The following is a 27,657-nucleotide window of genomic DNA, read 5'->3' on the forward strand; positions in this document are numbered from 1 at the left end:
CAGGTGAGCGGGGGCCTGAGGGATCGCGCATTGCTGTGGAAATGAAATTTCCAAAGGCGTTTGGGATAATGGAAAAGAAGGGACCGAAAGCAGCAGGGCAAGAACAGAGAAACGTGGTTTAAATGTTCACCAGAGCTCTACGCTTTGAAATCACGTGAAAATCCCATCTTTCCTAGACTGAGTAGGAAACAGCCCAGGAGCTGGACCAAAGGCTCCGAGGCAATTCATTCTCAATGTGACAACGCAGTCCGCAGCCAGAGCATCGCCTGCAGCCTTCTGCACGTTACCAAATGAAGATCACAGAGCGAGCGGGAACGGGTCCAGCGAGGCACGTGCGAGTCTGCAGCTGCACTGCTCCCTCTGTCTCACCTCGCTGGGCGCAGGGAGCCAGCTCAAGCTGCGGCTGGCCTCACGTACACACAGCAGCAACCCCGAGTGCCAAGCTGCCCCTTCGCCCCTCCTGCCAGACGGGGCTCCATGCACCTGCTGAGCCCCCCCTCACCTTCAGTGCACGGGCAGCACCGCAGGTGTGCTCCAGCACGAGGGCCGAATGAGCCCTGACCCCAGAAAGGTCTGGTGGAAACAAAGTTCACATCCCTGGGGGGCTTTTATCAGCTTCCAGTCTGATTTCTCTTGGTTTTGCTGTCACCAGTCATGAGAATTGATACTCGCCCCCGGCACACTTGAGGGGAAAGCCCAGCCCAAGGCAGACCCGCGGACCTGAAAATACAAGTGCCTGGTGCCTTCCTAACTCACAAAGAAACATTGCGAAGGGATCAGAGACAAAGGAGGCTTGTAACTGGGACAACGCTATACAGGCCTATCAGTAGTTCATGTTGAGCAGCAGGAAAATACCGGTTCCAAGCCCCACCCTGCCCACGGGACAGAGAACGTCGGCCCCGTGTGACACCCGGCCGCTGCACAGCATCTTCACAACACCCAGCCAGTGGCCCTACCAAGCTGCCTGCTTGTGACTCTAACTGTATCATCTGCCAGGGTCATTTTGGTCCTGATCTCAAACAGGTGCTGATCGCCTCGTCTTCCCAAACATCACCTCCCCGGTTCCCCACAGCCACGAGCTGCTCGTGTCTTCCCATGCCTCGAGAGGTTTGGGTGAGGACAAAGAAAAATGAAACCGTGCTGGATGCTGATTAGGTCATCAAAAATACAGGGTAGCACTGTAGCATCGATGCAGGGCTTGCTGCCCCTGTGCAAGCACTCTGGGAGGATTCCTGGTTTTCTTCTCCCTTCCTGATGCTTCCTTACAAGCCTGCCCTTCTCCCGGCTCCTCCCGGGATAAAAGTCTCGCTGCAGCTGCAGGGGAAGGCGAGCCATTTCGCTTGCCTGGCTGCCTCTGCCTTTCAAGCTTATTTGTATGAGACACTGCCACCCAGCAGGATTTGCATACGCACCAAAACGCGAGACCTGCACAAAACGAAGCAGGAAAAGCATTCGTCTCTCCCCTCGGAGAAGGTTAATGACGTGGCTACTTTGCAAATGTTTACTATGAAGTGTTTCCTAAGCCTCTGAGCTATAGAATTTGTACATAAAAGGAGGTTCGCCCTCTTCCCCTTGTCCCACAATCCTATTTGCTTCAGATTAACACGAGTGACCTCCACTTCACTTGAGCTTCATTCATCTCCCACGGAGCAGGGCCTGCTTTGGCTGAATTATTTCCCTGCCATCGTGAGATGCCATTCAGCTGCACCGGAGGGGACAAGGCTGCAGACGCAGGTGTTCGCTTTCTGTTCCATTAACCATTTGACATCCAGACGAGACTCCGATTTAAACCTTACTCAAATTAGGAGCATTGCAGAAAACCACGGTTTAAGTCCCAGGTATCTGGACGTGACACACCAGAGCACAAACACACGGTACGGAGAACAGGGGTGAACCCCATGCTGGTGACTGCATGCCGTCACACAGATCAGGGACAGCACAGCCCTGGCACAACGCCCTGCATCCCAACACCCTCCCTCTCTGTCCCCAGCTGTGTCCCCCTCTGTCCCCAGCTGTGTCGGTCACCTCCCAGTGACTGTCTTAGGAGTGCATCAGAGGTCTGAGATGGGTGCTCTTTGAAACAGGTTATTTTAAGTTGACGTATGAAGTGTCACCTCCAAATTAAGCCAGGCTGAAGAAAAACCCTTCAGGACCTTCCTGTCCCTTCTCTTCTCCCTTTCCCCTGCTCTCCCTCAGCTTTACAAAGGGCTTACGTGTCACTCACCTCTGGGGAACAGCTCCTCCCGAACGGCAGGGAGCATCTGCCCTCATTTCCCCAGTCCTCCCGGGGTAACAGCCCAGACCGAAGTCCTTCCACAAGTCACATCTCCTGTGTCAGACACAAACCCAAATTATTCTGGCACGTACACACAGATCCGTGCTGCAAGAACGGCCATCGGGCAATTAACAGAACGAGCATTAAATCTGTCTCACTCCTTTGTTCTGCAGGCAGGCTGGAAGATTGACTGAACCCTTTTACTCGGCAAACAAATATTAGGCCTGATCTTCAGCTGGCAGAAGGCCACGCAGGGCCATCAATTTCTCTGTTACGTGGACGAAATTTCTGTCCTGTGTTTTCCAGCTGCAGCAGAGCACTTCTTTCTCCTCACCTTCACACGGCGCAGCAACTTCACCCAGCACTGCCGCAGATCCCAGCCAGGTGTTCCCAGCTTTTTCCCAGCAGCCTTGTGCTGGTTTTCCTGCCCGCTTGCTGCCCCTTCCAGGCTGGCCCTTCTGCCTCCTCACCCCGCTCTCTCGCGCTCACACGGGCTCTGAGCAGTAAGGACAAAGCCATGCAGCACCCAGGCAGTCCCGATGCGTCCTCCACCCTTTGGCTCCCCAGGGAAGCACATCCCGGTCCTTGCCCTGCGCAGGGAAGGAAACGCCTCTGCAGTCAGGGCACAGTCATTGGGTTTTGTTTTAAACCAAAGGTAACAAACTCACGCGTTGCTCCCGAGCCAGGCAGAGCTGTTTCAAACAGCCCCGAAACTGGGGGAACCGAGCAGACCGCAGTGGGCGCTGTGTGGGCCCCTCTGGGCCACGCTCACTGGCCTAAGGAGCCAGAGGCTGCCAGGACAACCAGGATAAGAGATTCCTCCATGAGGAGACCAGTGCGGCTGGCTTTTTTTAGCTTAAGGCTGAGAGGGGTCATCGCTGCAATCCAGAAATACCTCCGAGGCAAACACCAAGGAAGACAACAGCCAGTCAAGATCAGGGAGTAGAAATAAACACAGAAGAATAAAAAGGCCGTAAGTAAACTTGGATCGGAAATTTTCATGTTCCTATTACTAGAAGGATGCGGCAGAGGCTACTTTCTGATAGAAATATTGGGAAAAAGCGACCATTAACCACCTCAGAGCTTACCAAGAAGACCCTGGGATGCAGCACCCGCAGCCCCCAGCTTCCTCCTGCGCTGCTGTTCAGCTCAAAACCAACGAGGAGGGGGGAGGAAATGCCAGCGTTCGCCACCACCATCAGAAACGGCTCCTTAAAACTAGGCCACAAACGCAGCAGGCTCGGCGAGGAGGGATGCCCAGAGGAGAAAATTGGCAGCTCCGAGAATCCAGGCTCCCTGCTCAGCTGTGCTGTGCCTCGCCACCCCACGTGGACACCTGCCCCGCTGCTCTCCTGGAGGAATTGCCACGTGGGAGCTTCCTGCAGCGTCTCCGCAGCAAGGCATCGGGAAACCATCGGTAAAGGCATGCCTACAGAGCTCCCTCGACGTGAAACAAATGGTTAAGGGGAAAGGAGCTCAAGCTTTCTGGACTCCTATGTGGTCTCTGTAAGTACAACTTGCAGGAATCAGAGGGCAGGAGGAAGGCTTCCGTCCCTACTGGCAACTTTTCAAAGGAAGGATGCTTGTTTTTGTCCCCCCAACACACACTCGCCATCAATATTTGCAATTAATTGCCCGAGGAATGCAGAAAGCAGGCAAACACATCAAAGAAAGCAGAGTGTCGACTTCTTAAATCCCAGTGAACATTTTACAACGCACAGCGCAGCAAAAGAGAAAGTCAGCTGGCTTCAAACAGGCAAAGCTATGTTTAAGGGTTTCCTTTCTAAGCTGGTAGAGTTCAAGCACGGCATGCATTTTATTTATTTTTTAAAGAAAAGAACACAGTGCCCTTACCCAGCACCTTCACTAAGGATTCAGTGTCCGTGTTTGACGTGGCAGGACTACGGGCTGCTTCCTGCAGACGTTCCCGCTAAGGAAATGGCGATGCCCTGCTCCTCTACCTGCCTGGCAGCGCCACTGGACGGCGACTTACCGCGACAAAAACATGAAGGAGCTCATTCCTGTCTCCTTGCGTGCATGGAGCTTGTGATGGCATCTTTAATGTGCCTCGTGGGGTAAACATTTAAAAGGAAAATGAGAGGGGAAAATCGAGTAAACGAGTAAATAACATGGGGGGGAGAGAGCCAGCAGGAGGAAACAAATACCTCCTTCCTGCTTATCAAAGCACTTAAAAACTAATAGAAGCCTTTCTGTCAGACATACAGTGAGAGGAATACCAACAAGGTCAGGTTTGTGCTCCCTTCAAGTGACATTTTTGTCTTGCACATCTCCTGCCTTTCCTTTTGCTCTGCCTGGGACAGTTTTGGAAGGCTCTACCAGATCCTCTGCTCTTTGTTATGCGTGCCAAGAAGAGACCAAGGCTTATTAGAGTTACCATCTATAAGGACCAAGGTCCTACAGTTACATTTTACAGTCAGAGGGCTCTTTCCAACAGCGTTATCCATCTGAAACTCCCAAGAGCAGGGAAGCACAGCCTGTGGGGTTTGAGGATGTCCTGTATTTTGTTTTTTTTTGAGGTCAGCTTCATTGCTACGTTAGAAGTGCACTGGCTGAGCACAACAAAAACAGTTATCAGCCCTCCGCAGGCTTGCAGAAGGGCAGGGCAGGCAGGAGCTAGAAGAAGAGCGAAAACCGAAATTCAAGACAGACCGTGTGTGCTGGCTCTTCAGTTAGTGCCTTGGGTACTTCAGCGCTTACTCAAGGGTAGGCATGTGAGCAGTCCCACTCAAGTCACGGGAGCTATTTGCGGGCTCCGGGGCTGGAGGCATTAAGCGCCCTCCTGACTTGTGACTGGAGCTGGTAAGGTCTCCGAAGCAGAGCCTGCCGTTCAATACCGCCTTGTCCAGCCCTTTATGCGATGACCCCATCTGCTCTGGGATCTAAGAGCTGCTGTATAAACAAAGCAATTATTTCATTTAAATGACATCACTTGAGATCAGATTAGCCTTAACTTGGACTTTTTCATAAAAAGCTAGAAAACATCACTGGACACATATTACCTCTCCTGATCTCGGTAGGAATTTTGCTACCGATTTCATGACAACCAGGATTTCATTCCAACGTTTAATGCTGAGTCTCGGTAAGTAAAAGGAGGGCTGTCCCAGATTTCCCTGCAGTTGCTAAGCAGAAGAGGGTTATCACATCGGCTCTACAGACAAAAGCAGACCTGTAAACAGTGCGACTGGCAGAGGTGATAACCGGCGGAAAAGGAAAGGAGGAGTATTTCTCTGCAAGACTGGATGTTCCTAGCAAATGCTAAAAATGGCAGCAGCGTTCACTGACAGCTACAACCCGTTGTTCCGAGGCAGCTTTCTCTGAATCGCCATGTTCTCCCTCTTCAGCCTCTATTTCTCTAAAGGTTTTCCAGATATTTTTTTATTTAGCCTTGATTAGCCACGCCTGCTGCCTGGCTTGGTTAATGAAGGCAAATATGTGGTGATTCTTTTTGGCACAAACACTCCTCTTCTCTTGGAGGGAGTGAAGAAGTTCATCTGTACTCAGACACCGAGCGGGCTGTGCAGCTATCCCCATGGCCGTGCATCGCGGGACCAGACCGCAGGCAGGGCAGAAGCGGGTCGGGAAGTCACGGGAGCTCAGGCAACCTGTCCAGAGAGGAGCCTCAGGAGAACGTACAACGTGGATACTTTCCTCAGCCCTCCTGCAGCGCTGTTTGTGATCGATTAATCTAGACGTAAGAAGTGGTAAGAGCTTGATTGATCTAAGCATGCAGGAGGTCATTTTTAGAGCATCATTATGTGCATTATAAAGTTTTAAAACTCATGTCACCACAATTGTAATAAAGGTTTCGTCTCACATCACCTAGCACTGTGAAGAGCGTAGTGGGGGGTACTCGGGTTTAATTCCTAATCTAATTAAAATTCTACTTGGTTCCAGGAGCCAAAGCCATCTTCCTTCTTAAAAGCATACCAGTGCCCACCTGCAGCTGTGAGTGCAGCCGATGCATTTACGTGTGCCTGCTGCACAGAGGAATCTCCTGCACCTCGGATGTCCTCATGGAAAGGCAGGAATTACACATCTCTAATGCAGAACTTGCTGATTCGCGCAGCCCAGCACTGATATAAAGTAAAAAGATCACAAAGGGGAGAGCTCACAGCTTTGCAGGGCAAAGGCACAGCTGTGTTTCGTACCTCACAGATCTCCTGTGCAGCACGTACCTGAGAGCAAATTTGGGGGGTGGGGTGAGGAGAGGATGCTCAAATCCCTTCACACTTGCCTAGCTTGGTTACAAAGTTATTAGCTGCATTGTGAGAGAAGGCAAAATACCTCGTCCTGAATAATTCAGGAAGTCCGACTGAAGGACTTCTGCAAAGCCTTCTAGCTTTAAATTCTGCGTCTCCCCCCTTCCCCACACCGATCTCCTGTGACTCGACGAAACATAAAGCAGCAGGCAGTAAAAGAACCAGCCGTTACTGCAGACAGCGGCATAAAGCCCGGCTCCCTCCCTTCGCCCCCATCCAGCCATCAGAGATGGCTCTGCCTCCATCCTCTTCCTCCTGCTGCCTTCTGAATGAGCAAGGGGAACCAGCAAGGGGAGCCCAAGGTGATCTGCTCCCCAGACCCCGAGGCACAGAGCATCCCCAGGCTCCAAGAGAAGTCCCTGGCAGGGTTGTGCCTTCCTCTCCCTGGCAAGGCTTCGTACAGCTCAGAAAACTTGCAAGGTGCCCAGGATCCCAGTGACGGGGTGAAGTCAGGAAGTCTGGCGGGGGTTTATAAATCCCAGTTCAACACATGCGCGGCGCGATTTATGAACACGGCACGTTAACGGCTGGGCATCACTAAATCAGTCCCTCCTCTTACCAGGATGAAGGATAAATCAGAGCACTTTGTTTAGGGCGATCTTCATTGCAGATAAATCAACGGGGTGATTTGTTCATGTGCCGCAGGATCTTCTGATCTCCTTCTGGCTTGCCATCAGTCAAAACTTTTGGAGATGACATCATTAAATCCCAGACTTGAGGGGCAGGGCCGTAACGCACGGCTCGGGGCAAAACCAAGCAGGCTCACGGTGCAGGCTGGTGGCTTGGCAACAAGGGCGCTGGGTTCAGGTCCCTGCAGTGCTACAGACTCCTTACAGAATGCGGCGCCCAAACTTCACCCAAATCTGCTCTCCTACCTTGTTCCACGCCTCCTCAGTTCTGTGGTCCCACGCGTCAGAGATCAGAACACATCACCCTGAGGGACAACACCTTCAGAAGAGCACGGCATGTCACACAGAGCAGCACACTGGCAAGGCAGTCGTGGATCCTGGGCACCACAGAGAGGATCCCAGGAAGCAGCTGGGATCTCCCTCCAGGTGCCAGAGTGCTCACACATCATGGGGACAGGTGTATGTGGAAGAACCTGGACTCGGGCATTCCTGAGGCTGGGCTGTGCAATGATACGAGCATCGTTACCATGAGGAAGGTAATCTGCAGAAAAACAAACTGCCTGCCCCCAGGACAGAGTTTCCTGACAGAGCTCTGTAACCAGCCTGCTTTATCGCCCTCGTAACAGCAGAAACAGTCCTGAGGAGATGGTAGGAGAAGAGCTGCTAGTGAGGGAACCCAAGAACCATTCACCTTCTGATGTGGTGCTATGATCTTGGGGGCTGCACAGAGCCAGCAGGCACGTACACGCCACAGCGACTTCTCCAACACCTTTATGGGCCACTTCCATAGCTCCAGAACAGGGACAGCTCTCCTCCCGTGTCTCAGGACGGATGAGCTCTGGTCTGGGCTCCAGCCTGGTCCATCAGTTCCCCTTGTTGTTCTCAGTACCGGTTTCCTCAGCTGTGAAGGAGAAATGAGGAAAGCAGCCTCATTTCTAAAGCCCTCAGAGACGTGCTGATGACAAGTGCTCTAGGAGTGATTTGTTCTTCAGGCATGACTTCTGTTCTCAGCGGTTGCTCACAGGCTTTCAGCACATCCAGATGGATTAAGATGCAGAACTGAAGCACTTACGCTGTGCCTCTCTATTACATCTCCCAGACTTCATAAAGTTCCCATTTCCTCTTCCAAGAAACCACCAAGGGTAGCGCAAAAATGGCCAGGTTACAGGAGCTGGGCTGCAGAGCTGCTAGCTCCTCCAGCGCAGAGGCATCCCAGGCTGGTCAGCATCCAAAACACAGGAGCTAGGTGCATCTGTTTGCATTTACCAGAAGTCCTTTTCTCAGCTGTTTAGCCGCGGTGGCTACTGGTTCTCATACGCAAAAGCACCGCGCTCTTTGACTAACCTGCTTCAGCTTTCCTGTTGTAGCGTGGCGCTGAGCAGGCAACCCCAGAGCAGCGTGCAGTGCAGCAGAGCCCACGTCAATTAGTGCTGGACGCGAACCACCGTCCGACCTTGGCATCCATTTAATTCAGCAGCAACACTCATTTGAATCGATCTCAAGGAGCCACTTTCTGAAATGCTGTTACGCCGATGCAGGCAGATCTAACGCAGCTTCTATCCAAAGAAACCCGGCCGGTGCTATTCAGGAGGCCGCTCACAAAGTCCTCTCTGTACCAGACGGACGAGTGGCACCAGAAAATTAGGACTGACTCAAAAAGACCTTTTTTAGTGTGCTTTTTGTGTTTGGTTGGTTTGTGTCCCATTCCTCCTGAAGGGAGTTCACCCCCTGCACTGGAAAGGAGAGCTTTACCTTCAATTTTCTCCCCTCGCTGGTCCAGCAGACAGCACTGCCCTGACAAGCCGGTGCTTCTGAGAGCACAGCTTGTTTTGATGAGGGGTGTACAGGAAAAGCACGAGGTCTTGCTACACTTGCTCTCCTCCCCACCAAGAACGGCCAGAGGGCAGGGCAGGCTGCTCATGCCCCAGCCGTCCAGGTCCCTACCCAGGCTGAAGCTGTCCGTAACACATCCTACAGATGTATTTAAGCAAAAGAATTACAGAACAAAAGCCTTGGCCTCTTTAGTTTGGAACACCCCTTCAATCCCATCACTATTCCAACAGCTTGGCAACTTGGCTGGATTTTACCACTTTGAGAATGATTTCATGCTCCAGAGATGTCTGCGGAGGGCAAAGCAGAGTGCCCCGTTTTGAAACATTAACAGGAGAGGTAACTCCGCAGCATACTTAAAGGCACAAGTTATCAGCACATAAAAAAGAAGAACGCTTCCGAGCCGTGGTGAGCCGCACAGCTCGCGCTAACAGCGCAAGTCTCCTGGCCAGCCCTGGCGTGCTCGGGCTTCTGGGCACGGGGACATGGAAACCCCAGCGGAGTCCCGCTGCCCGCTTTGTGTAGGCTCTCCCACGCTGGTGGCTTGAGATCTACCCTTAAAATATTTACACACACGCTTCACACGCCAGGCTAGACACCGCCGAAGCAAGGCTGTGGGCATGCATAATGCACCTTTTCCCCTGCGATATTGTTACGAAGTGGGAGGTGAGATTATTCACATATTAGGCCTTCAGTCTCCAGGGAACTGTCTGTGGTTTCTATATTTATACTTCCAGGGTTGTCACTGAAAATGCTGTAAGAGATGACTTAAATCTTGCAAACTGATCCAAGATTTAAAAAAAATAAATGCAGCTAATCATCTGGGGTGTTTCCACCTTATCCTCGAGCTGGGGGAAACGAGCAGAGGCTCCTGGATTTTTGCTCTCCTTTTTCTTAACCCCAAAAGCTGGAGTAAAGCAGCAGGAGGCCATCACCCGAATGGCGATCATAAAATTGATCAGGCTATCACACAGCTGTCATCAAGAAGCAGGAAGCAGACTGATGAGCATTCATTATCGACTGGCCAAGCAGCCTGGCCAGCAGCAGCTCTCCTGGGATGCTGCCAGCAGCAGGACTGGCACCCCTTCCGAAGGGGACGGGACCTTCCCCGTGCCACCGGTCAGCACAGCTCCGGGGTTTTGCTCTACACCACGTGGGGAAGACAAAACGGGTGTTAGGTACAGCAACAGAGACATGGTGAGAAAATGAAGGGGTTCACGTGGCCACTGGAAGTCTGACGATGGGACCAACGCGGCTCCTGACTCCCTGCTGGCTGCCAGCAGCTTCAGGCCAGGGGCAGGTAGGAAGCAGGGAAAGGACGACGAGCAGCTTGTGTCTGACGGGAGAAGACAAAGGGCACTGGAGAAAGGAAAATGCAGCCATCAGTCTGGAGGAGCAACCTGTGGCAGAAGTAAAGTGAGATTCGACAGCGTGCTCAGAGAGAGATGATGCACGGAGCTGAGACAGAAGATGGAGAGGACCTGGATGGAAGAAGTTTATTTATACCTGTTTACAAAAATAAAAATAAAAAGCAGCAGCATCCTCTCTCCATATGCTCTCGATCCACTTGATAAAAACATCAAACTAAACGAACATGCCTGAAGATGACCCAAGCAAAGACCATAATTCAGCCTAAGCCGACATCAATGCTGCAGGTGACTGCAGAGCCCCGCAGCCACCGAGACAAAACACCATTAGCAAAGAAAATGAAAGCCATTCGCTCTGAGGTCAATGGGATCAGAATGTGCGAAGAAATTGAGCTCTGATACCTCATTTGAATCCCTTATATTTTCCTAAACAAAGACATGATCATGCCCCAAACCACTGCTTTTTTTCTAACAGGGACAAACACCGTCCTGAGGGCCCTTCTATCAGTGCAGTCCTCCCCCTTGACAGCTTCCTTACCAGCAGCACGTTCTTCTAAACTGAGTGAAAGTAGGGATAAAAATATCACTACCGAAAAAGAGACAAAAAAATAATCCCAACTCTCGCAATTGTTTGCCCTGCCAGCGTCCCCCTGACAGTCTGTCACAAGGCATCGCTCTCCAAAGGGAAGCTGTGCTGGGGCGCCGATGGATCGCGGTGCTGTGAAGTCCCGCTCGGGACCAATTTGAAGATAACATTTCAGCACAGCAACAAGAACTGCCCCGGGATAACCTTTAGCCCAAGTTATCACTTGTGGTCCCAAGGGCTTTCACACGGGCGGGCAACCACTTCCCCCTCTCAGCACCCTTCTGCTTCTAGCTTCACATCTCCACTGAGAAATGAACGCACCCAACCCCCACGGGTCATTTTATTTATCAGTGGGCCAAATTCTCGCAGTTCCTTCCCTGCTTCTCCCAGACAGCGTTCAGCAGCCCTTGTGCTTGTGTTAGCAGCACACGCCGGAATTTCATCCAGTTACGAGTGGGAGCCAACACGACAAACTCCACCCGACACGACAAACTCCACCACTTCATCTACCATCGATCTGCCCCAGTTCCATCCGTGAGGTCCTCTTCTCATTTTCCTTCAGGATTCCCGACTGCCTCCTGGGCTGATTTGTTTCCCTTAGGAAAGGTAAAAGCCCAAAGCTGTAATTTGTCTTCGTAGTCATGCCGAAGATTTTTGGATGCAGGTAGAGATGCTGTGTCTCAATACTTCATTTACTTCTTAAGTGGTCGAACGTTTGCTCTTTATAGTGGTGAATTAGCAGAGTAAATAGTTAATTTTCAGCATCGCGAAGGCCATTAGTCTTGCTGAGGGCTTTTAACAGAGAAAGATGCATGCAAAAAAAACCACTGTGCATTGCACAAAATATAAATAACTAAAACGAACCTATATAACTATATTGCATTTTAATGGGATTTTATAATTACATTGCATTTTAATGGGACTTGGACAATTAACTCCCTTTAGCTCTTCGCAAATCTGTGCCTCAGGCAATAACCTTGTGCCAACGTCCAGCCCAAACCAACGTGTAAAACAAACTCCAGGATGACTTCCATCTCCGCTGCAGCAGGCACCTCTGCAGCAAAAGCCAGCCGCTGCTCACCCCGTAGGGTGGCTGGGGCCCGAAGCCAGAGTGCTCTGCTTGGCCGTACGCCACCAGCGGATCCCACCACACGAGACCAAGAGCCCAGGATGAGCAGCCCCAGCCCATCCTTTTTCTCCTGCTACACCGTGCAGCAAGGTGGACAGCAAGGGAAGAGCATCAGCCACTGACACCACATCTTAATTCAACACGGAGCGGTTGCTGCCTTGGGAATCTCCCCACCAAGCGCTAACCTATGCCAACCTGTGTCTTCTTCAAGAGCTGCTGAGGCAGGACAAGTTCAGAGACAAACTTATGGGTCAGGAAACCTAAGCTCTCCCTGGGAACTACATTTCTAAATAGAAGCCATCCTTTTAGTGCAGTGCTATTTTTAAGGGCTGCAAGTTCATACTGCTTGTTCCCTATTTAGTTTAGCCTTTCTCTAATATTCATTATCTCACTCTTGACTTCTTGCTGCCTGCAGATCCGTTGTCACCTCTCATTTAGCAGTGACTCATTCTTAAAAGGATTTAGTCAGCTGTGAACAGCCAAACTAAGTGCTGCGCATGGCATACCCAGGGAAAGGGAAACTCTAGAAATGTCTGGACAGATCTATTTAGATAAACCACGCTGCAGAGAGCACACAGGCAGTCCAAACGCTCCACCTTGACTCGTTGGGGACTTTACTCTCAGAATTTAGGGTCAGATTATTGCTGCTGCCACGTAGTAGTTAGATGGGGTAAAGGAGCAGGAGCCTGCTCCTCTGCTCCACTGTCACCCCTCCAGAGCAGCAGCCATTGATCTCCTTTCCCCTCAGCACACCAGAGAAAGTAGGGCAACTCACCATCTGTCAAGCAGTAGTGTCCAAGAGCAGAAGTTTGATCTGCCACCCTATTCCTCCGCCTGCCATTTTATGGCACGCAGGGCCTCCCCCGAGGACCTCACCATCTTTTGCCCCTTACTGGAGCCGCTGGGGCTCGCTCCTGGCTGGGTAGGCCTGCCTTCTAGTGGGACTCATCTGAAAAGACAGCTCTGTTAGGTCTCATCTTCTCACTTGGTGGCCTTCTCCTGAGGTGACCTGGCTGGTGAGCGGCTCACAGGCCCATCCAGGAAGGGGGGTGGCCTCTGCCACAGGTTCTGTGCTTCTGCTCTTGAGGAAGGGAAAGAAAGCCTGACAATAAATGAGAAATTATTTTAAGGTTTAAGAGCATGGCTGAGGGTCGCAGTAGTGTCCAAAATGATGCACTAGCAAAACTCACCTGGCTTCCTCTTGAAGTGAGTCTAACAAACAGGGAAAGCCCTGCCCGGCTGAATAAACGGCACGTTAGCGAGGCGCAGGAGCGGTCCCTGACCAGGCTGCCTCCGAGCCGCAGGGACACGCAGCACAGCCACAGGATGACAAGTCACCACAACGCTACCTCGCGGTGGCACGAGAAGTGTCTCTGTTTTGCCTGCTCCCACATTTTGCCTTTTCTGCCATCAGGATGAAAGAACTGCAGCTCCCTCCTCACCCACCTGGACACGCACCCAGGTCAGCTCCGCGGTCACGGCACAGTTGTGCAGCCACGGACACCTCAAAGGCAGATCTCCCGGGGCTGCCCTGCCGGTCCCTGCGACTGAACAGCCAAGCCTGCCTTTTAGATTCCAATCTGCAAGACAGAGCCATCCCACAAAAAGCAACCGAGGAGGGACAAAGGATGGGAAGGAACAAAAGATTCATCGTATTCTTCTACCTCTCGAACCAGAAAAGGACAGCAGAAAGAAGTGGTTTTGATCGAGGCCCCATTCTAGCTGCAAGCTGAACACTTGAGGGGTTGCAAAGGCAGGCAGATAAATGCTTCTAGTTTGGCATATCCTGCTTACAGATGCACCACGTAGTAAATCATCCCGAACCAAAGCAGACACCAGCGTAACTGGTATCACGAGAGCAATGCTGAACCCAGACCCTGGTTTCAGTACCTACGCCAGACCAAAACACTGCACGCAGACATCCACCCCAACGGGAAGGCTTCGTGTGCCCTCCCCTTGCTTGCATCTCCTGGCCTAAGATATTCCTAGGAGGGAAAAAATAATGAAATAAAAGCCTGTGTATACTAAGAAGCTAGAATGTTTGCTGAAATCAGATTGTAAGAGTATTGGAAAGAGTTGCATCTGCAAGGATGAGCATTTCCCCACAGAATGGGTTCCAGGAGCTGTTTGCATCCAATTTCCAAGGCGAAACAAACTGTTGCTAGGCCGGAGCAATTTGCTTAGCCAATCTCTTTGGATGCTGCTTCCGCAGCCTTCACTATGAGAAGCTGGCACCATGAGCTCCCTTCCCTGAAATCTGTAGGGTCAAACATGAAATAGCCTCTCAAGGATCATCACCGCACGTGACGGCAACCGTTAGCTGAACCACCCAGCGGCACAGCCGGGCGGCCGACCTGGCCATGGAACTGAACCTGCTCTAAAAAAAACAAGTGGGTTTTGTTGAATGCAGTACAGTTCAGATCTGATGTCCTTGTGGATTTGTCACAAGCTCCACCACATTTCCAAAACAAAATCGAGGCAAATCCCTTGCCCTACAGAGACGGGAAAAACAAACTAGGAGGAGAACGGAGAACTCGCTTCTGAAATAAGAGTTCCCCAGGAGCTGTTCAGCTTGCTCCAGCCACTGCAGCAAATCTTGCGGATAAGAGCTGGGACAGAACCTAGATCAACCTATTTCTTCTCCTCCTTTCTTGGGGTGAATTTACTTTCCCCAACATAAGCAAACCAAATTAAAAAGCTCCGGGCAGGTAGCTCAGCAGATCCCACCTAACAAAGCAAGCCCTTGCAGAAGGCGTGCTTCCAGGCCACGGAAGGGCACTTGTCTCACCACAGGATCGAGAAACCAAGCTCTGCTGAGCATTTAGATCATCTCTTTGGCATAAACAACCCGGTTGCATCTTGAACCCTGCCCACATCTTGCCCCAGTGAGCAAACAGCCCTGAGCAGCAGGGACTTTTCTGCTAATAGAAACACTTCTCCCAGCTCTTACACCCCTCCACCTGGCAATGATTCAGAAAGAGTTTGAAAAATATTCCTTGTGATTAGCAATCCGGTCAAATTAGATTCACATTGTTTCTCTTTTAGCTCAACTATGCCTGCGATCCTGGCTTTAGCTCTGGTTAACCGCAGTTTGGCAGTCCGCTCCAGGATCCCGAGGAAATCCAAACAGCGCGGCCCCAGCCCGGGCGCTCGGCTTTTCCTGGCGCGTGGCGCCAGCCCACCTTCCAGCTGTGCCCCCGAAGCACCCTGAGGGCAAAACGCACACTGGGGAGACGGGAGAGAGATGGGAGTAGAAGCCAAAATTGCTGTCAATTTCACTGCTTCTTCTCTTTTCTACTCCTAAATGCAAAAATAGGAGTAAGGAGGTGGCCTTTCTTCCTCTTTACTGCCCCCCTCCCTTTCTTATTTTCTGCCTTTTCTAAACCTCTCCAGCTTTGACAAAGTTATGGAGTGACAAATTTTTGTTATTTTATTTTTCTCCTGCATCTCGGTTTGGAAATCTGACAGAAACATGTTTGTTCTTTCTTCCCTCCTCCCAAGACCAGGGGGAGGGCAATGTAAAAGAGCAAACCCCACGCTTTATTCATGCAACTGCATCAGGAGCTTTAAAATGGAGGGGGGATAGAAGGAAGGTATTCCAGAAAACCCCAAATAAGAGAAGAAAACCACAAAAGGATTTATTTCTGAAATAAAACCAGAGTTTTAATTCCTCCCCACCTCTCTACCAAAGCCTAGGAAAGTATTCTCTTCCATTTATGCACAATTTCCCACCAAAACCCTTTGGTGGGGTTTGATCAAAAATAACTTGAGGGCACCGCGAGGGGTGCCTGCTGTGCAGCTCCTCTCCCGACAGATCCAGCTTTTCTCTGTCTTGTGAAAACCAGGGGGCTAATTGCAAAACTTCTCCGTAGATACAAACCCAGTCAGTCTGATCACCCACATCAAGCGGAAATATTGCAGAGGCATTGATGGTCACCCCCCAAGTCCCTGAGTCACAGCCACTAACAGTGAGCTCTGGACTGCTAGGCATACTAGGCAACCAAGTCAAGATTTTGCCATTCGGGAAGGGAAAAAGCAGCCTCAGCTTTTAGATCACGAAGTCTCCACCTCCACAGGAAGAGATGTCCTTACAGCCATACTCACCTTCCTAACGGGAGACCGCACGTGCCCCTTTCAGTTCATCCTTAGCTGGGAAATCCCCTTTCACCAGGGCTCTGAAGGCACGTGCTGCTTGTTTTCATCAAAGAAACATTAGGCAGGCAGGGGAATTTGCGAGCACAGAATCAGAAATCTGTGTCTACACACCCAAACCTTTCAGCAGGAAGCGAGCGATCCCCAGGAGGTCAGGTTCGGGGCCTGCCTCTCGATCAGCGGGGAAGCAGCAGCAGGACAAACCCACGCCTGCTGAAGAGGAACCAGCAGCGGGAACCCCCCCCGAAGGGTGCCCAAGGAGGTAACAGCACCCTACCAGGCCCGCCGTCCCTTCCTGCTCACAGGGTGCCTTCCTCGGGACGGGACACACCGTGATTCGCATCATACGAGGCACGCTGGCTGCCCACCTGCAGGGCCTGGCCCCTTTGTCCAAGGATCTGAGCACAGGCCCCATATGGGAAACCTCCCTCCAGCACCCCAAGAAGGAACAAAATCAGGACCTTTGTCCCATGAAGCATCCAACAGGGACAGATGGGAACAGCAAACAAAAAGCAAGCTTCCAACGAGCATTTGTTTGTAACGCAGCAAGCCCAAAGCAATCCTCATCGCTCCCCGTTGACGCATCTCATCTCACCCCGTCCCTCCGCTCCCAAAGGGGAGCAAGGGGTGAAGACCCCTCTGCTTTCCCTGCCCCTGCGGAAGGCAGCAGAGGGGCAAGCAGAAAGGAACATGTTTTAATTTGCCCCAGCACCAGCTGCCAGCCTCCTAGGTGGGAGCCCAGGAGCACAGACCACTCTTCTGGTGATAAAAAAAGTAAATTTCTGACAGAGACATCCCTGGCATTTCCCTGACGTCCCTGCATGGCTCAGAGCAGTTACCTTTCACAGTGGTGTCTATTTAACTTGTTCAAGGACACTTTGTGGCGCCCTTGAAGTATCTGTTCAGGAAACACGCCATTACACAGCTTGGAAACTTAATTAAACAACACACAGGATTTCTTCTGATGAGCTAATGCTGCACGGAGGAAGACTTCAGTGCAGCTTCCAAGCAGCTCTGGGGTAGATGGACAACCCCTTCCTGCCCCTTACTATACCTGTTTGGGTTTTTTTGGTCACACAGAAGGTTTCAGCACAAGGCGAGATCCTTGAGAGCGAGTAGATGCTGGAGCCTAAAGCCTCGCAAGCGACGGCCCTCCTCGCTGCCTTTCCTCCAGAGCTGCCAAAGCTGCTGGCACCGGTAAGATATCACCCCTTCTGCAAATCCTACTGTGTGGTTTGCCTCCAAGACTCCTCTTGACAATTCCAGTCCAGTCCGTTTGCTGCACTTTTCTGAGGCACTGAATGCCAATTGCCATTTTCTCCTAATTTACATTTTTCCTAACACCATTCATACACACCAAGGGTTAATCTGAGGCATGGTTGAACCCACTCCCAATTATATTGCTGAAATGAGCAAAAAATAAAGGGGGTGGGGGGATCAATGCTTGGCTTCCATGCAACAAATGGCCTCGCGCATCAGTTTGCTAATTTATCATTGCTCGTTTGAAAAATAAGCTTTATTGTGATACCTTTGGTTTCCCTGGAAATGCAGGGTCTGCCTCGCCTCTCTTCTCCTGAAAGACAGGAAAGCCAGCAAATCTACCCAAAGTGATCTGACAGCTCTGAGCGCTGCTAATAGCACTTCAGTACGAGCCCGTTCCTGATCCTATCACCAAAAGAAGCAACTGATAAGGACACCAAGAGGCAATATCCCCTGCGGAGTTTGGAAGTATCAGGTAAATTCCTTCATTGTGTCCTCAAGTGCCTTGGTTATCAGCAAGGCTAGAGCAGCCTTACCCTGTCAGGGAAGGACTCAGACCCGTGGGGCCAAACGAGCAGGGAATCCGAGCTCTGCTTGGTAATTCAGCAGAATCCTGCTCAGTTACATGGCATTAGTCACGCAGAGGTCTCCCTCTCGCTCCCGGAGCTGGAGGAGGGCACATCTTTCGGATCTCCCACCGGGAGCCTCCTCTTCCCCTCGCAGCACAGACGTAACCACCAAGCTGTATTTTGTAGCCACGTACCTGAGGAGAGGTGGGCCACGGGGAAGTTTACAAGTCCTAAAGGCCACATCTTCGTTCTGCAGCCACGCCAGAATCCTCGCTCAGCTTTAAACACCGCTGTGGTTCCGCTTACAACACGTGGCATCGGTTTGGCACGCACCCTGTCCGCGGAGAGCCGGAGCAGCCTGTGTCCATCCTTTGGTCCAGCACAGAGACCAGCCTCAGCCCCGTGGCATCCCTCCCGTGCAGTGAGCGGCCCTCCAGCCGCCCTCCTCCTCCCCCCGTGGGAGGCTGGCGGAGGCAGGAGACCTTCCCTGATCCTCCCTTAACAAGCCCCCTGTCACAAAGCCGTACTCCAAGGGCCGGGGGGGGGAGCGCTGTAATTACAGGAGCAAATACGCCCTGGTTTTGAATATGCAAGGGCCTCGGTGACACAGCCGGGACTGCAAACCAGCTGGCTGATTGTGGGGCAGACAGCTGCTGGATTTGTCAGGCTTCACTGCCTGCTCAGCCCAGCACCCTGCTACAAATACACCGAGAGAGACTTCCACCACCACGTGTGAGACTAACCTCCCCTCCATCAAGCAGGCACATAAGCCATCCGTTAAATGGGGTCAGCGTTAATTAACCCACTTTAAACCCCTTTATACAGAAAAAAGGGCTACTTTTCCCTTTCCGTGGACACACAGCTTCATCTACCAGCGTACCATTACGCTGTACAAAACCGGGCGCTTATCTGCAGGGAGGGCGTTGCGTGCATCTCCAGCCTCGGAACATCCCCAGCAGACAGAGAAAGGACCCATGGGTGGAAATGTCCGCTCGTGTCACTGAGCAGCAGAAGTAGAATTGTGGGAAGAAAGGAGCTCATTGAGAGTACTCTGTCAGGAAGGTGCACTGTTCACAGAGGGGCTTCTGGTTTGGGTGTTTATTTACTGAAAAAACAAGCGGACGGAATTTATCTCATGCACCCCGTTAAGGGCTCTCCTTTCTCTGCTGCTATTCACACCCAGCTTCCTGCCGTCTTCACTCAAAAGCCAAGTTGTCTCCTCTCCCCATCAAGAGATCTGCAAAGCCCAGAGAATCTGCTGGAAAACACACTTATTTTATAGGCTCTTTTAAATACAAAAGGTATCTCAAAGTAAAGACTGAACGTGTGATGTACGAATTTGTTGCCAGTAACTCAAACAGGTTCACACACTTCGTGCCAGACCTACCTGTAACAACAACAAAAACCAACCAACCAACCAAATATATCAAGCCCCAACATTTTACATCAGGCAATTTCTGCCATTTTATTCGTGTGATAAAACTGTAGGTTATTTTAAAACCACAAACCATTTAAAGCTTTGACTGCTCCTATTATTTCCGGTGATTTGCTAGCCTTGAACCTAAACTTTCAAAAACGAGCCTGCCTTCACTGTGAAAGGACCAAGAAGTGCATTTACTAGGAAGCTTACCCTCAGTCTGAAGCCTAGCAGAGACGCAGCACTGCGGTTCTGACCGTGAGATAACTAACCCTGCTGCGATACAGCCAGGTTCAATTACCTCGGGGTAAAAGCTGGAATATCACTAATCCCCACACTTCAAAAATCAGGAGTCTGGCTCAAAATAAATACATACAAAGACCAATCTCAGGACGGGGGACAGGGAAAGGTTCCTCCTCTAACACGCAGCTGGCTCAGATTTCCACTCATTCTTCCATGAATGGGGAACACCAGAAATGATTTCCTTAAGGGATGCCGAGAGTCTGCCCTGAATTCAAGAGCCAAGGCTCTAAGGAAAACCTCAGAACGCCCTAGTGTCTAATGGAATAACACTGTAAGATAGGCTTTGTCTCCATGAGGACTGTCCACTGACATCTTCCCCCTCGCCCCCCCCCCCCCCCCCCCTTTTTATCAAATGAAGCGAAAATCCCCAGATCACTCAGTTTAAGGCATTCCTTAGAGTAAGAGCCTTTCTGGCTTACCTTTGCTACCGTGTGCTTTTCTCTCTGCTTCCCCCTCCCTTTAACCTAATTTGTTCTTCAGATGTAAATCTCAGCTATGTGGATTTCCTAACTAGTTCGTAATACTTCTGACATCAATATTTCACGTTATAAAAGACCAACAAGACTGTGTGAAGATGCCTCTGCTGTTATTTTTTGTTACCGCCTCAGAGAAGACAACGCTGCTCACGTAGTCCACGTTTCCCAGGACACGCTGCAGGTGTAGCAAAGCTCCGTGTGTGCTATGGTATCTGCATTTCTTTTTTTCACCCCCCCAACCATGTGTGTCTGGCTACTGGACCCCAGGCGTGATTTTAATGGGTGATTTTTATAGGTGTGACAGCTGGAGTAAAGCACTTAGCACTTGTGAAAAATCAGGTCTCGTCTCCAAAGTCAACCTGGGCATTCAAAAACCGTTAGTGGATCCTAAAAAATAATGGGATGGGCTTAGAAACGAGATCTTTTTAGAAATTATATGCTTTATTCACCTTACGGCATTTCTCCCTCTTGTGGCTACGTGCTGCTGTGGCTATGCTCAAGTCTTCCCTTTTATCCTTCCCGGTAAGGAGAACTAGAAATGTCCTCTGAATGAGGATGGTGAATCCTCCCCTGAAGCACCTGGCTCCTGAAACTGGGATTTCAGAAAAAAAATCATCCCAGTTTCATTAGATTTGTGCTAATAGAAGCGAGTAAGGGTGCTTATCCCCACCAGAAGCAGGTTTTGTTGCAGAGGTCTCTTCCAGGTGACAGAGGTATGGATGTGTTCCCTCCTCGTGGATGTTGCTGGACAGATTTCATGCCAGCTGGTCTCTCCCAGTAGTCAGAATGGGGACACGTACATTCAGAAATCAGATTTTTGCTTGGACTTTCAGATTTATACTGAACATAATTCAGTGTTGGAATCACTGCACCCGTTTCACACAGCCTCAGATGCTGCAGGAGCCTTCCTTCCCCCCGGCTGTGTGAGAGACATCACGGCCCTATAACCCCACCATCTCCCCACATTCGCATAGAATAAGCAAGTAACCTGAAGTCCGGCTTTTTGGGAGGCCTTCACCCAAGCATTTCAAAGCTCTGGGGGAGGCTCAAGACAAGGCTGAGCTTTGTATCTTATTTCTTTTGAGGGTGGGGGATGGAGGGAACAAAATACTCCATGTGGAGCACCACTGCCATAAGGGCACGGTGGGCCGCAGGTCAGGGAGCAGAACTTGGCAGCTCTCGATCCCCATCTTCCACTGCAACCAGCAGCAGTTTGGGCTGGAGATGGTGCAGCCGAGGCCTGATGTTCCTACAGAAGTTACCAGGAGCTGCCCTTCCTACCAATCCCACCTGGGACAACATCAGGACGTTGAGCTGTCAGGGCAATCAGACGGAGTTATACGGACGTGTGTGGGATGTATGGACACCGAGAAAGAAAAATGAATGCAGGAGCAAAGACTTTCACAGTCTGTCCTGCTGAAGGTAATGTGAGAGGCTTATCTTTAAACAACACGGGTTTGGAATGATACGCATACTTACTGCCTTTCTTTTCTCCCTGCAAACTCCCCACGCTGCTCTAGTAAGAGGCCATGGTAAAACAAACTACACGCACATCGCTTTTCAAAGAAGGCACCAATGCCCTAAAGTAAATAAGCTTTTAAACCCCTGTGCATTGAAGCACTTGCTGGGCCTTAGGCACGGGGAAAACAAGACAAACTACAGCTGTGAAATATGAAATAAGACAGGAATGAAAAAACATTCATTTCTCCCGAGGAAGCATATGCAGAGCTGCAAGCATTTTGATCCACTCGTTTAAATTAGGCCTCGCAAATCAGCTGCCACGCTCGCAGAGCTGACAAATGGCTCTTGCTGAGTGCATGCGGCAGGGACCTGTAGGTGGAAGGTGTCCCAGCCACACCTGGAGGTGAACAGACCCAGCGGGAGCAGAGAGCAGTCCTGCTCTGCCCACCTCTTCTGCTGTCGTGGCTGAGCTCAGCTTCCTTTCCCTGCCCCAACCCTGTCTTGTGCTGGAGCTTTTTCTGCTTTGAGATGGAGCATGACTGTGCAAGGAAGGTTTCATCTTTTAATCTGCAGGTACAAAGTCAGCATTCACAGGAGTTCAGGGAACAGAGCATCTGGTGACTAGGAGCAGGCACTGCAGGGCTGTTTTCCAAAGCACTGGTGTAACAACGGGATCTCAGCATCTTCAAATACCTGCCCAGGAACCGAGTACCTAGCTCAGTTTAGATCACGCCAGAGACATGAAGATAGACAAAAGCTGAGCCCCTGACAGCATCCAGCATCTCTGGGAGGCCATCCTTGTCCTCTGGCCTTCCCAACTGTCCTTCCCCTAACACTAAATATCCAGGAGCTGCTGCCAAGGGAACGAATTAAATGAGCTGTGGCAGTAAGTGAAGCCACCCCAGCTCGAAGGAAACAGCATCAGGCACTGCAGAAGCAAACAACTGCACGACACCTAACTGAAGCTGTCAGTCTGAAGACTTAGCACAGAAGAACCAAGACTTACCCATGGCAGTCCTGCCATCTCTGAATATCTTCACAATGTCTTTTTAGCTTCCTCGGACACAAACTTCCACTTACTGGTGTTTGTGTACATGCGTAAGCGTGGCTTGCTCCAAGAGGGAGACCAGGCTGTGACAAAAGGCTTGCCAGGCTGTCTGGCACCCCTGCCACCGCTCTGAGAGCTTCTGTGTCCTTCACAGAAACACTATTTCATAACTTTTCATAGCACCTCAGCAGATACCCCTATGCCTCACGTAAGCACCAGTGTGCTAACAGCACTATTTTTCCCATCCAGTCTACAAGAAAAAATATAAGGAACAAGAGTGACGTGCGCAGCCACCAGCTCCCGGTTTGTCAATGCCTGGTTCTGGCCACCTGGGACTTGCCTCGCTCCTCAGGTCCCAGGTGTTGCTGTCAGTGGTCTTCCAAAGGAGCAGCACGTCTTATTTCAAGGCAAGGAAACGTAGTGTACTGGGTTGACTGAGCACTTCTGAAATACCTGGCAAGGGAAGACGTTAGGAATACCAGAACTCGCTTGAATGTTTTCCTGCGTCGCACCATGAGCGCTGTTATCACCTATGTGTACAGGCAGAGCAGAGTTTTTGGTCAAGCCCTGAAAAAGACATGCATGCCAGACGAGAACAGGCATTTCCCTAAGTTCTCTCTGCCATACACTGACAGAAGCACCTCTGCAGATGCTCTTCAGTCCCAGCTGTGTGAGCTGGAGGTAGTGCCTCCAAGGCTCGATGATCCTCAGGGGTCCCTTCCAGCCCGGGCTATCCTCCAGTTCTGTCAATCCGAGATCTGGTAAGACAATGATTTTACTTCAGAGCACTTTGAGGTTTCAGTGCCTTCTACAGGGAGACAAAAACCTATTTTGGCCTTTAACATAGCAGAACCATTCTGAAGCATCATCCACATTTAAACGTTCTTCCAATCAGGACGCGCAAACCTGGCCATTCTCGTACCCAGCTGAGGTGTGACAGGTTCACGTATCAGTCCCTGATGTGAGGTGAAGCAGCCCTGACAGCTGAGTGACCTTCAATCTGTAATAACGGGTTCAGTGCCCGCATTTTCTCTCATCCGTACGCCCACTCTCACAGGCAGGTGCACCCACACGCTGAACACCTCCAGCTCAGCAGCTGGCAGCACCACAGACGGGCGGCAATCCCTGCGAGCAGGCTGACAACACAGCCCCAGTCGGGAGGTGCCCGGCTCTACAAGAAGCTGAGCCTTCTTAGTCACTGAGACACTTAAGGGTAACGTAAGCTTGTACGGAGATTTGAATATAGAAGGCAAGTTCAACACCTCATTTTAGAAGAGCCAAAGAAAAGCTTGTCTGCTTCCCCCTCCTTAGTTTGTCCTCCCCCGCCTTACACTGGCACTCCACTGACAGGGGCTGCTTGAACAAGGACTCTTTTCCACATGTAAGTAACCCCAGCAAGTAAGGAAGAGGGATCAAAGGGCAAATAGTACCTCCAGTCATCTCTAGAACAATCTGTCACATCCCGCCGTCCAGCTTAGACCTCCCGATACGAGTATTTTCTCCTCTATGCATGTCTGGGGGACTTCCTTCTGATTTGTGCAGCAAGGAGACCAAAGCACAACCAGCTATTTTTTAAGTATAGATTCATCCAGAACTTTAATGAGTGCATACATATTTTTCTCTCTGCTAAAATGTCCAGGTAACGTTAGCTCCAACTCTGCTGGATGGTACCTGACACTGGCACAACCTGCCTGCACGCTGGGCCCGGAGGGAAGCGTCTCTCCTCTCTGCCTTCACTGGAGAAGAGGGCCGGCTCCGCACCGCCAGCGCTCCAAGAATAAGCAGAGGGCAGTACTGAACGCCTGCACTAGCTCTGCTGAACTCTGAAGTATTTGAGACAGGGATGGGAAAGAACAGCACTGTGCAACAAGCCCCTTCCACAGCGTAATTAACTCTCATTTTCCCTGGGCCTGGAGCCCTCGGCACTGAAAGAACAAACTGAAAGCTCTGGGGGCAAGGGAGGGGATAAAGGCAGCTGTTGGAAGTTGTTCTCCCTGTTGGCTGTACGTTGCTTATTTAGGCAGAGCAGGAGATGGTTGGTTGGTCATTTTTCCCATCAGAGGTCACCATAATAAATTCTGCACACACATCACGTCGAAATGGAGAGGTCAGGACGCTCAGGCTCCCAAACCACGCTCCCACCGGGTCACCCAACAGCCTCCGGCAATCCGCTCCTTTCCCATTCTGCCACAAAATGCTCTTTCAGCGGGACCCACGAGAAGCTTGTCATCAGCACCTGTCACGCTGCCGTGCCACTGCCCTGCTGTCTCCTCACACTCCTGTAGCACCTTCCCTCTCCTCTCCGCAGCCTGGGGCCAGGCCGAGCACAGCCCCGGTGCCTTCAGGCCCAGGGACCGCAGCACGGGGCCAGCCTCACCTCACTTCACCACCTGTGAGCTGGGAGCCAGGAGGAGACTTTCTGCTGGAGGCCGGCCGTCAGCTCAGGACCTGCCCCACACCACTGACAAGGGTGAAGCAGGCTCCCACAGCTTCCCGTGCTCTGCCTCTTCTGGGGCCGCACGCCCAAGGCAGCGGGGCAGGGGGATCTAGCGCGCTGGCTACCCATCAAACCAGCCTGCCTGCCCTCTCACAGGTACTTACAATGAGCAATCTAGGTACGCACGTGCTTAAACAGAAGGAATTGCTTTCTAATTAAGAGCCGCAGACACCAGGAGAACTATATAGCTAATAAGCACAAACTGAATCATCATTAGAGGAGATTTTATTAAGATGCAGCTGAGGCTGTAGGCATTTGTTCTGCCAATAAGCTTGGGTAAAAGTGATGCTTTGCATCCTTTAAACCTCAACTGGTTTAATTAGACTAGTTGAGGATATTTGATACCCCATCCCCTTGGCTTTTCTAAAATGATCACATCGTATGTCCTATTTATTAATTGTGATCTATATCAAGATATTCCTCTATTTCTCTAGGGGGTATTTACAGAAGTTAAAATGCAGAGCCAGCCAATAAATCCATCCCACGTGTAATGAAGCGACCTTCCTCGGAAGCAAAGCCCATCTCCCTGGAAAGCCAGAGAGGCCTTTGTTGGGTTTGCTGAAGCTAACTGCAGCTTGAAAGATGGCAGCTTTGTCTAAGAGGTTGGAGAAATTGGTAGCTATCACGTTTGAGTGTATTATTAAAAGTGACAATTATCTCCGTGTGCTTACAATTGCAACTTCTGATTTCATAGACTCTAACAAATGCACCGCGGCTGTTCTGGATGGCCTAGCATTAATAAAGCAAACCAATTTTGAATGCCCAAGGCCGGGACTTCAGGGACAGCAGATGGTGCCCAGGATACCCATTCTCACATTAGCATGAGAATAGCGTGGAGTGGGTCACAGATTGCCTTTAAGCAAGCTTTCAGTTGTCCACACAATCTCTGCTTCCTACCAAATGAGACAACAGCATTGTTTTGGTTTTTAATGTAGGTAATCAGTGCCTCGTTATATAAAACGCATTTCGCAAGCAAGCCAAGCAATAAAGAAATGCACCTTCTGTGTAACAAGCCGGCTCTGTAAGCACCTGATTCACACTTTGGACACAACAAAAGGAAGCGAGCAGTACTTGATCCAATGCATGAAAACACTTCTGGACAAATGACTTAGAGTTCTTGAAATTAGATTTTTTTTTTTTCCCCCTTAAATTGCCTCTAATTTTATGTGCAATCAATTGCAGCTGTAATTGCTTGCAAGCACAAATGGCAGCATTTGGAGGTCCAAGGTGACTAAAATTGAGGACGAGAACACACTCCAAATACAAATTTGGAAGCTGTGCCTCAGGTTCCTTAAAAACCACGTGAATTCCATGTGCTTACCTGGATTAAACAAACCAACCAACCAACCCTGAGACTCTCCTGATCACACAAGAGGCTTCAGCCCAGTCCTACTTTGTGCTTCAGAGTTAAGTAAAAAGCAGCAAAGGCCTGGACTCTCCAGACAGAAGTTCAAACCGGTACTTAGGATATTGTATCACCCTCTCGTGAGATATTTTGCCCTTCTAGTAAACGTAGCTAGGTTCCACTTTGAACAACATGCACCACGGAATGTGTGCTTGGTATCTCAATATTAATAATGAAGAGAGCATTGTGTGTGCAGATGTCTTCTTGGCTGAGTTCATTCAGATTTCTGAATGAATTAATTAATAATTAATTTCTGATTTCTGAAGATATGATTTTGCAGTCCTTGGCAGTTCGCACTTGGCGCCCCTTGGACAGGGATGCTACATGAGTTTCCTTCCCAGGCTGGTTATTCACCATCAAGAGAATGTTTCAGCCCCACTCATCACACACATCCGTCAAATCTCATCCAGAAAAACCTACAAGAAGAAGTCAGTTTATCAAACAAAAGGAAGTGCATTAATGGAGAGATTGCCTGCTACTTCACGAGCGCTCTGCAAGAAAAGGCACGGAAGGGCAGAGCTCGCTTCTTCTTTCTCCGTCCAAGAAATGGGAAGAAAAAAGGGGAAGGGTGCTATTTCCACTCAAAAAACCAAGGGATTAGGAAGAGGAGCTGAACCAATCCGCACTGAAGCCTTGTGCCCACGTACCTCTTCCTTATCACAGAATCACAGGTTGGAAGGGACCTTAACGGGTTGGAAAGGACCTTAAAGCCCATCAGGTTCCACCCCTGCCACGGCAGGGACACCCCCACTAGATCAGGTTGCCCAGGGCCTCGTCCATCCTGGCCTTGAGCACCTCCAGGGCTGCCCCCCCCAACTGCACTCACCACTGCACTGACTCTGAAAAACTGCAGCCTTGGCTTCACTTGCTTGGGTCACCCTCGAGAACCCCTCAGTGGGAAGTTCAGAAGTGAAGACTGGTATAAAAAATACGTTGGGTTTCAGAAGAGATGGTTGACTTCATTCCTAGTTAA

At 50.5% G+C, this 27,657-nt stretch overlaps 1 protein-coding gene and 1 long non-coding RNA gene across 3 annotated transcripts in view; one reads left to right on the top strand and one right to left on the bottom strand.

The window, feature by feature from the left end:
- Positions 1 to 27,657, bottom strand: part of PAK3 (p21 (RAC1) activated kinase 3) — a 113,755-nt gene that overhangs the window by 77,970 nt on the left and 8,128 nt on the right. The gene's annotated exons all lie outside the window — the stretch shown is intronic.
- LOC118165581 lies at positions 25,492 to 26,111 on the top strand. The gene is made up of 3 exons (XR_004750117.1): positions 25,492 to 25,555; positions 25,714 to 25,894; positions 25,974 to 26,111. It is a non-coding gene; the product is annotated as an uncharacterized LOC118165581 (long non-coding RNA).

Source organism: Oxyura jamaicensis, chromosome 4 (genome assembly GCF_011077185.1).
Source record: "Oxyura jamaicensis isolate SHBP4307 breed ruddy duck chromosome 4, BPBGC_Ojam_1.0, whole genome shotgun sequence".
Classification (NCBI taxonomy): domain Eukaryota; kingdom Metazoa; phylum Chordata; class Aves; order Anseriformes; family Anatidae; genus Oxyura; species Oxyura jamaicensis.